General features: G+C 35.1%; 1 protein-coding gene across 1 annotated transcript in view; it reads left to right on the top strand.

The window, feature by feature from the left end:
- Positions 1–10,943, top strand: part of CNTNAP4 (contactin associated protein family member 4) — a 598,489-nt gene that overhangs the window by 516,025 nt on the left and 71,521 nt on the right. The gene's annotated exons all lie outside the window — the stretch shown is intronic.

Raw genomic sequence — 10,943 nt, 5'->3', positions numbered from 1 at the left:
AAGTCTTTCACTTCTACTGAAAGAAAAATAAACTCTAAATTATTTTTGGGTCGATGCTTTATATTCTGATCATGATGCCCATGTCTTATTGGCTCATCTGGACTTCTTTTTACTATGCTTTTGATTTAGTTTTCAATTAGATATAGTTTTGAATGAAAGAGTAAATTTCTTCAGTAAAATGTTTGGTCTTTGTCATGACAAATGTCATTGTTTAGGACCAGTGGTTAGCAGCTATTTTTGTTTTATTTTAAAAGTCTTTTTACTGGTCTTTCAAATTCAAAAAGTCTATATTTTTCTTTATATATATATATATATATTTTTTTTTTGCTTTTTTTTTTTTGGAGAGAAATTGGGTTTAAGTGACTTGCCCAAAGTCACACGGCTAGTAAGTGTGTCAAGTGTCTGTGACCGGGTTTGAACTCATGTCCTCCTGACTAGAGGGCCACACTCTCTTCACTATGCCACCTAGCTGCCCCATATTATTCTTTAGAAGAACCAAAATTAACCTCTCAGCTGTCGGATCTCTGATGATCTTTGATTATTTTTTTCCTGACAACTAATAAGACTGTATTCCAGGAGCAGTTTGTTACTTAGATATTTTTTTAAAATTTGCAACCATACTTTGAGTTTCAGTAGAACTTATTGTGTGGTTGAATGATTCTTGAAATGTTTGACTTCTGTACAGCAGCAAGCACCAGGGGGCAACATCTCTGAGAGTCATTTAAGTATGTCCCTAAAACTTATGATGTTGTTCAGTCATGTCTAACTCCTCATAACTGCAGGAACTATGCTGTCCATGGGATTTCTTGGCAAAGATACCAGAGGGGTTTGCCATTTCCTTCTCCAGTGAATTAAGGGAAACAGAGGTTAAGTGACTTACCCAGGTAACATAGCTAGTAAGTGTCTGAAGTCAGATTTTAACTCAGGTCTTCCTGACTTCAGGCCCAGCTTTCTATGTAGTGAGCTATCTAGCTGTCACACACACACACACACACACACACAGAGTGGTAGGGAGCTAAAAATTATAGTGATTATTAAAAACCACAGAATTAAAGTACACAACAGAACCTGTTTATATAGAATGAATTCCACAACCAACTACCAGAACTAATTAAAGGTACAGAGAGTAGTTCAATTTGTTTCAATAGGGTCAAGGTCAGATGTTTGGAGTTGACTCTTGCAGTGACAAAAGGAAACCATATCAAAATTATTGCTTAGCCTAAGTAGCTAACTCACCACTGTAAGTCTAAAAAAATTCAAAGCGTAAGTCTTGATTAAGAATGATATAATTAAGTTGAAACTTAAATGTTAATGTGATGAATGATTCATGTCACTTTGGAATAATAAATTATGCATCATGCATGGTCTTGATGTAACAAGATGGAAATATGGTTATGTGTAGTGTCCCCAAAATCTTAGTGCAGTTTTAAGTTATTAAAACTTAAAATTTGATTTTTGAAAATGGCTCTTCAAGCAAACTGAAAGCTAAGATGTTGAATTGCCAATTAATTGTGGTTTGGGTAATAGATGAGCCATGGATGTTTTTATGTTTTCCTCCTACATACTGGAAACATTTTAAATATCTGGATTAATTTCCCCAATATTTGTCACCTCTTTTAAAAATGCATTGCTTTCAGATTTGAAAAGCCTTATACATGCATTAGTTTACCTGGTCTTCATAATGTTCCCATTAAGTGGGTACTTCAATTATTCTTATCCTCATTTTGTTGATGAGGAACCTGGGGCTTTTTGAAGTTAAGTAACTCATACTGCTAGAGAGTTTACCAGTCAGAATTTGAACCCATGTTTTCCTGACTCCAGTTCTGACATTCCATCCTATAAGCCATGCTTCTTTTGTCCAGCACACTATCCCCTACCCACCATACATAGGAGTTGTTTGCATTTGATGACTTGTATGTTTTCACAAAAAGTATTTCACTTTACCACAAAATCCCACATCTGTAATAAAATGAATTATTTGTCTCTATGATACTTACACTTCTTCTCTTAACTTGCATTCTCAACATAGTAGAATCTTTTCTTACAAGCGACACTTTTTAAAATGGAAATGTCAAGATTTACACAATGAAATTTAGGGTATCCTGCTGTCAAGACACCCACTCAGGCATTGGCCTGAGACCAATTTCTGTACCTCAATAACATTCTGCCATTCTAATTTTGTTTTTCAAATATCAGATTTTTATTTTTCCTGCAATAGTTACTTTTCATTATGTAGCAGTCACTTCACTTGAATGTCATCACCATGCCCTCCTACAATATGTCAGGCAGGTAAGAATCCCCTTTAGGTTTAACCTTCTGGGATCTCTGCCCAGTCCTCTTGTTCTCTTCTAGCTTAATATAATTTCTGGCTGCAAACACTCCACTTTTCACTCCCAGTCAGGGAACTTGAAAAGGAACTGGATTTAGGGAAGAAGGGCAAGAATCCTTGGAGAGTTAGCTTTTGTAAACTGTAAGACCACATGAACTAGTGTCTGAAGACAGCCTGATTGATGTTGGAAGTACATTACAAACATTTGAAGGAAGAGATCAAGTTTCATTTGCTTATGAGATACCCTGCATGCAGAGGAGAAACTGAAAGACTTAGGCTAACTTGGGACAAGGACCTCAGTTACTGATTATGTGATAAATGTTCCTGCTATTGATTGTGGAAAAATAAGGATAAGAATCTCTCTAGGGTCTGAGACATTACTAAGAATGCTTCTTACCATCTTGCACCAGAATGGGCATTGCTGGAGAACAGAATAAAACAACAATCATAATTAGCATTCCTGATGATCTTTATTGTTGGTGCTGAGTAGAGACCATATTTTAGGGTCCCCGTAAGAATAAGGGTCCTCAGCCTTTTTTGTGTGTCACAGATTTCTTTGTCAATTTGAAGTTTATAAATTCCTTCACAGAACGAATGTTTTTAATGCATACAATAAATGCACAGGATTATGAAGGAATTCAAAGATCAGTGAAAATGAAGCTGTGCCTTGGGATGTATCCAGAAATCCTAACAAGGTCTGGGTGTAGATAGTGAAACCCAAAATGGATATCAGAACCAGAGGTCAGAGTATATTCCACAAGGGAACAATTCAACAGTCTAAAATTTCTTTACTGAGCTGAGAATAGAGTTTGAAAATAAATTTAATCATAGATTTATTTAACTTTAAATCACAATGATTACAACCTTCTTCCTCTAGACTGAATCTTCCCTTGTGATAAAGAAAAGTAATTAAACAACATCTGATAAAGTAGCCTTATCTGACAATGTATGCAACATTCTACCCTCATAGTTACCCTAGGAGGGAGATATGTTTAATTATCTGTACTCCATAACCTCATTAAAAAAATACTGCATTTTAATGATCTTTTTACTTACATTATTGCATATATTTATTTTGTTCTATATTTTTAAACAAATATCACTTTTTTCTAAATTGCTTATGTTCATCATTTCTAATCCTGAAGTATTTTTTCTTAAACAACTGATTTCTGTTTTAAATGAACAAATTTCTATTTTAAAAGAAGACCCACCAACACAAGTGAAATGACTCACAGACACAAATGAAATGACCCTTGGGCCCTATCCATTTTTTAATAATAGGATTTTGCTATATTCCAATTAATATGTTTGTAATTAAAGTCAAAGGCCAAGACAAAAATATTTAAAATATGGAAATGTGACAAAGGAACATAGAAATACAATATTGCTTTGCATTTTCACACTTTGGGCTCAAATATGACAATTTTGAGTAGGACTTTCTACATGGCAGCATTAACCTTCAGCAAAATTCAATACAAAGCATATATATTAAGTATTAGTTGGAAATATTTTGCAGCTAACATTAGGCTTAAGGGAAATAAAGGCAAGTTCCTTTACTATAGCCTATCCTTTATATAAATAAGCATTTGTGAAACAGGTAAGGAAGGATGTTAGAACAGAAGGTCTCCACTTGTCACATATGCCCCTAAAGGACATCATCAAGACAATCATTGAAAAAATGATTATATGGAAAAACCTCCCACAATATTACAATTTTTAAATTACTTTCTTTATGTGGGTCAGCTTAGAACAAATCAAATGGGCTTACAATATATCAAAGTGGAAGAAATGTTTTATTAAGTAGATATTACTATATGACATATATAGAGAGAATATATGTGCTATATTTATATATACTACATGCTATATACTCTCTGTATATATATCTATCTATTCACTGTGCTGAATACTTTACAAATTTTATCCCATTTAATCTGATGATGACACTGGGATGTAGGTGCAATTATTATTCCTATTTTACAGTTGAGAACACAAAGAAAGATAAAGGTCCAGTGACTTGTCTGGGGTCACCACACAGCTAGTACATCTCTGAAGCTGGATTTGAATGCAAGATTTCCTCACTTTACTTTCAATATTCTATCCACTGTGCTACCTAGATTTGTATCATAAAACAAAGATATGTTTAACTACTCAAATGGCTCTGTGATCTCATCAAATTAGGAGTTCTTTCCAATGATGAAGATTGCTTTCCATCATTTCTACTTCTTTGTCTTTTGTCCATATGCTCTGACAAATTTGCCAAGAGAGGCTCAACTGAAGCCTTCCTTTCTTTTTCCCTATTTAACGAGAGTGCCATTAGAGTACTCTGGCCATGTACTTGTAAACCATGTGAACATATCATTTTCTCTTTCTATTTTAGAATCCTTTGGTGCTGTTTTCTTTTTTTTGTTTGTTTTGTTTATTTGTTTGCTTTTTTACTTTCAGGAAAATTATTCTTCAGTTTGCACACAAAGCACATCAGTTTTCTTTCTGCAGGTGGATAGCATTTTTATCACTAGTACTTTGGAATTGTCTTCAATCAAAGCAGTGATAAGAGTGGCCAAGTCATTCACAGCTGATCATCATTATAAGACTGCTGTTACTGTGTACAATGATCTCCCAGTTCTTCTCACTTTACATCAGTTCACATAGTTCTTGCTATGTCCCTCCCCCCCAAAAAAAGCCTGCTTATCATTTCTTATAGCAAAATCTCATTTCATACTGACTATGACTCTACAATATTTGATTTGTTTCTTTCAGACTGCTTGCAATATTTTCTCCTTAACTTGGGAGCTTTGGTATTTGGCTAAAATATTTCCAAGAGTTTTCATTTGGGATATTTTTCTTTTCTTTTCTTTTCTTTTTCTTTGGAGGGGCAATTAGGGTTAAGTGACTTGCCCCAACGTCACACGGCTATTAAATGTTAAGTGTCCGAGTCTGGATTTGAACTCAGGTCCTCCTTACTCCAGGGCCAGTGCTCTCTATTTACTGCACCGCCCAGCCACCCCTTGGGATCTTTTTCAGTAGATGTTTGGTGGATTCTTTCAATTTCTATTTTATCTCTCCCGTTCTAGGATATAAAAGCAATTTTCTTCCACAATTTCTTGAAATATGATGTTTAGGCTCTTTCTTTGATTATGACTTTCAGGTAGTCAAATAATTCTTAAATCATCTCTATTTGATCTATTTTCCAGGTCAGTTAGTCAAATGATTTATTTCATATCTTCTTTTTTTTTCAAATTTCCTTTTATTGTTTCTTGGTATCTCATGGAATCATTAGTTTCCACCTGTCCAATTCTTATTTTTAAGGAATTATTTTCTTCAGAAAATAGCTTTAGAATTGAGTTACAAGAGTTCAGTGTCATTCAATAAATTCCTGCAATTGACCACTTGATGTCCTAATCCACACAATTCCTCCAAATTCCATTTTTCCCCAAATTTTCCTCTACCACTCTTATATCTTTAACTCTACCAGGAATCTTTGTTTGGCTCAGTCCAATTAATATTTTTCTTTGAGGCTTTGCTTGTACATATTTTTCATATTATTGTCTTCTTCTGAGTTTATGTAGTGATCTTTCCTGCCACAATAGCAGATTTTTATAGTCAAGTTCTTCGTGTTTTTTCCATCCTATTTCTAGCCTTTGAATTTTACGTTAAAGTTGGGTTTTGTGCACTGGGTGTGGAAGCATTGTCCCAGGATTAAGGGTTTTTTATGCTGCTGTTTTCAGAGCTATCTGAGAGTCTGCAAGTTTTTGTTGTTGCCAAGGTGGTGTGGTCACTGCTCTCCCAGTTTAGAAGTCACCCAAGAAGTGGCTCTGCCCTCCTGTAGACCCATGCACTGGTGTGCTTCTTGGCACTGGAATTTCAGCTATGACCCTGCTGCCTTGTGACTGACCACAAGTTCTGTAACCTTGAATTATATATGGACTATAGAGTTGCCAATTAGTATCAGCCGCCCTGTAATCTCTTTCTTACCAGTTGTTGGACCCCATTGTAGTCTCTGGGTAGAGAGCCCATGAAGCTCTGACTCCTGCAGCCTCTGTTGCAGTCACCACCACTGCTGGTGCTCTAACCTCTCACACTGTGGTGTCCCAGACATGTGCTGCTGCCTTCATAAGCTGTATTAGGCTAGGAAAATGTCTCACTTGGACCTTTCATGGGCTCTGCTGCTCCATACTTTGATTTGAGGTTTTACTTCAGTGTTGCTTTGAGGGGAATGTTTGAAAGTTCACCTGCTTGCTGCCTTGAATCTGCCATCTTGTCTCCACCTCTCTTAATATGGGAGACCTTGGGGTGGTGATTTAGGTGGCTTGAGACCTCTTACAACGACCAAGGAAAATTTCAGGTTTTTTTCTTTTAAACCTCTCAGACTATTTGTAATGTCTGAAGAAGTATTCAGAATCATTCCCTTGACCTGAGCATGACTTCAGAGGACGTCTACATTAGACGTGTGGTGTAAATGCCATGATAATGGTGTTCCTTGCACTAGAGAGCATTTAAAAAATTAGATATGACATAATATTCCATCCCTTCATCATCTCCATCCTCCTGAGTTCATACAAAACTATTTCATGTCAGATCCAAGTAGGTCACCATAAAAATGATAGCTATTAGAAATTTTACCAAATTTCTTTGAAAAAAAAACCCATAAAAATACCCTATCATTTGGGAAAAAAAAAAAACAACTTAAACCATCCCTTACAGAGTTGATAATACAAGCATCCTAAACTACTTATCAATTGTTGCCTTAATTAACCATTAGTGGAGACTATCAAATGGGATATTAGGGGAGAAGTTGAAGGGGGAGGAATAGATTCAGGTAAATTGATTAGGAAGTTTCCAAAAGTGTAGCTACAAGTAGAAAGATGAATGACTTCCCACATTAGTAAGATGTTCATAAATAATGTTGATGAGTCAATCTATTTATACCTTCTTCCATTCTTAGAAATGCTCAACCGTAGTCCCTTTGACTCTAGAAGAGAACAAGCTCTTGTGCCTTTACAATAATTAATATGCAGAAATAAAAGCACTTTATGATCTTGATAATGAATTTCAATTCTTAGCACCCTGAGTACATTTGACAAGGCTTTAAATTCAATGATAGATTTATCGCCTTGCTAGTAATGCTCTCAGGTTTGTTAAAAGGAGGCTCAAATATCTATCTAAATCTACATACAGATAGAGACATGTATGTGTATTATGTATGTGTATACCTATTTAAATAGGTGTGTGTCCCAATCACCTCCAGCTGGAGTAAAAAATGCAAAATCTCCTATTTGGTTCTCTAAAATTTTCAGAATTGTAATATATACTTAATGATATTTGTTTTTAATATTACCACTTCATTCTCTCTTTCAAAATACAGTATTTCATCCAGCATATTTATGTACCACTTTTTTTTCTGTTAACTGTTTGCTAAGGGAATATTACAAGTTTAGTATTAATAAGTATATGTAGTTAGATAAGTGAAATACCTTAGAACAAGACTCATGCAATATATTCCAAAGCCAATCATTAATGTACAAAGCATCCCCAAAGTCTTAATGCCATCTTAAGTTTTAATAGCACTAAGACTTTTGGAACACACAGCATTTAGATAATCTGCCATGTGTCTTCCCCCCAATAGTATCAATAATCCAGACTAAATTGTATAAAGCAATGTATTTTCTTGAGAGAATTTTTGAATCATATTTAATCACATGATTCTCTCAGTGGAATGTTACTTATTTTTCAAAAAGATTTCCTGGACTATAATCAGATACACACACACACACACACATACGTATACGAATATATATATATGTGTGTATGTGTGTATCTATGGTATATGTGTATAAATATATTTCACACACTTATTTTTGTGTATATATGCACATGTACTTATATTAATATACACTATGTGTGACCATGGGTGAAACACACATACATGTGCATGCATATATACATATGTGCATCGACCCACACACAAATACATATATGTTTGCATAGTACCATATAGCAATGGGACTATAGGTAACATAAATTTTGTATGTGAGTATGTATGTATGTCTATATGGGGGTGTATATATGCCTGCATGTGGGCAGCTAGGTGGCACAATGCTAGCCCTTAAGTCTCAGGAGAACCTGAGTTCCAATTCAGCCTCAGACACCTACTAGTTGTGTGGCTCTGGGCAAGTCATTTAACCCTGTTAGCCTCATTCCCTCATCTGTAAAATGAACTAGAGAAGGAAATAAAAAACTTCTCCAGTGTCTCTGCCAAGAAAACCCTAACTGGGGTCATAGAGAGTAGGACCTGTCTGAAATGACTCAACGACATCTCTATGTGGGTATATGTTTGTATATGCCTGAATGCATATATCTACAGATATATCATTAGGGATAGATAGATAAATATATGTCTATATATACACACACGTGTGTCTATATGCAAATAGGCATTTATATACATGTACTCACACATGTGCACATAATAAACTCACGTACATGTATATCTATGTCTGTATTTATACACATGTCTACCTATAGGTATGTACAATCATACATGTCACCTATAGTTACACGTGCTATGTATAGATATAGATATATTACTATATAAATCGAATAGGATCTTATACTATAGAAACCTAGACCATTGTGAAAAGTTTATTTTCATTTTGAATTTAAGTACTTCAAAGATCAGCTATTTTTTTATTTACTAGTGTAGGTACCCCTACTGATGTACTTTGAAATGCAATGCCTTAATTGATGGTTGATGACTGTGACTGGGAAAAAATAAAAAGAACTTGTTATCGATTGGCTAATTTTGTTATCCTGAGTTTTTCCAGACTTGAACAGTTTGGTGCTAGTACAACATACATAAGTCATATCGCCATAACAATGTCCAAAGCCCTTTGAACTTGACTATTAAACTCCCCAAACATTTTACTCTGTTTCTGGCATGATGTGATGAAAAGAGCTCTGAACTTGAAGTAAGCAGATTTAGGTCTAATTCCTTCATCATCGACTTACAAGCTCTATATAATATGGTTCATTTTAACCAACATTCTCCAAAAAGTCTCTGTGTTCAAACAACTGGCTATAGCTTTGCTGAGAACTCTGGTCATATCTCTTGTCTTCATTTTGAGGGGGGAATGTGAATAAAAATCCTTATATACCACCTAAGCTCATGGATTTACAAGGAAAGTGCCATGTAAACCTGAAAGCACTATATAATCATAAATTAGTTGCAAGACCTTCTCAACCCAAGGTCACTTTCACACCAACATAAGACATCAGAGTAGTGGAGGGTAGGGCTTTTTGACCATGTTGACCCAAAGCCCTCTTTTTGAAATCTGAAAATTTTAAAATCTTTTTTTCAGAGCCTCTCTGGATTTTGATGCATAGCAGAACTGGCATAATCAAATATTTATTCATTCCTATTCATTGCTGTCAGTCTGTAGGTGGCTAGCAAGATTCTGAATGTGCTATCTCTTTACGTTTACTGTTGTATTAGTGACAAAGGCTGTTACTAACTGGTATTTCTGCTGATTGGGATGCTACCCAGATTAAACCCATGGGCATCTAGGTAGCACAGTAAATAGAGCACTGGGTCTGGAGTTAGGGTGACTCCTCTTCAGAGTTCAAGCCCAGTCACAGACACTTATTAGCTGTGTGACCCTGGACATGTCACTGAGCCCTGTTTGCCTAATTACCTCATTTTATAAAGAAACAGCCACAGAGAATGTAGGCATGTTATAAAGGCTGTTTCTATAGACCCATGAGTTTGACTACATGACTTCTGAAGTCGTTTCCAAATGTAAGAATCTGTCTGTAATTCTGTCAAAATGACTCACCCAAGGTCATACGAGTAGTTGAGAGCTGAACCATGATGAGACTGCAAATGTCTTGAAACCTTGCCTTCTTACTAGACTCAGGTTGATGAAGTGAATTATCTAAAATATGTTTAAGCAGGACCGTACTTGGCAAAGAAAACTTTCACTTGGATTTTTGTACAATCGACTTTTCTACCTGATTTATATTTATTTTATTTCAACCATCAAATTTTTATGATCAAGCCATAATTGATTATAAAAGATAATTTCAGCATATCCTTAAGCTATACTGTATTTCTCATTGTTTTCTAGTCGGAGAATCCTGGAATTTTAGTACTGGAAAGGAACTTGGGGATCATCTAATTCAAATTCCTCACTTTTCAGACTCACAAACTGAGGCACAGAGCTATTCATCTAAGGTCATTTAGTAGTTACTGCTAGAACAGAAACTATAATCAGTTTTATACTTTTTTCTAATTTTTAATTAATTTACTTTTAGTTTACAACATTCAATTCCTCAATTCCTTGATTTCCAAATTTTCTTCCCTTCCCCATCCTGTTCCCTCCCCTCCCCCCATGGCAGCTTTATACTTTTTGTAAGTCAATGTGAAGTGAAATACTGAAAGAAAATCACAAAATAAATTTGGCAAATAGCTGGAATTAAAATTGCTTAGCTTTAAGCCAATGAAGTGATTTTTCAGTAAGGCAATAATTTATTCATGCATAAATATTGAATAATAACTGTATAGCAACTAAATCTAGAAAGCAGTTAGCTAGTTAATTAGGTCAAAAATGTAATCTCA

This window comes from Petaurus breviceps, unplaced genomic scaffold (assembly GCF_028583685.1).
Source record: "Petaurus breviceps papuanus isolate PSGF00001 unplaced genomic scaffold, PetGlider_PUasm1.0 183, whole genome shotgun sequence".
NCBI lineage: Eukaryota > Metazoa > Chordata > Mammalia > Diprotodontia > Petauridae > Petaurus > Petaurus breviceps.
Note: the sequence above shows the minus strand (reverse complement) of the source record. Positions and strands in the feature narration are given on the sequence as shown.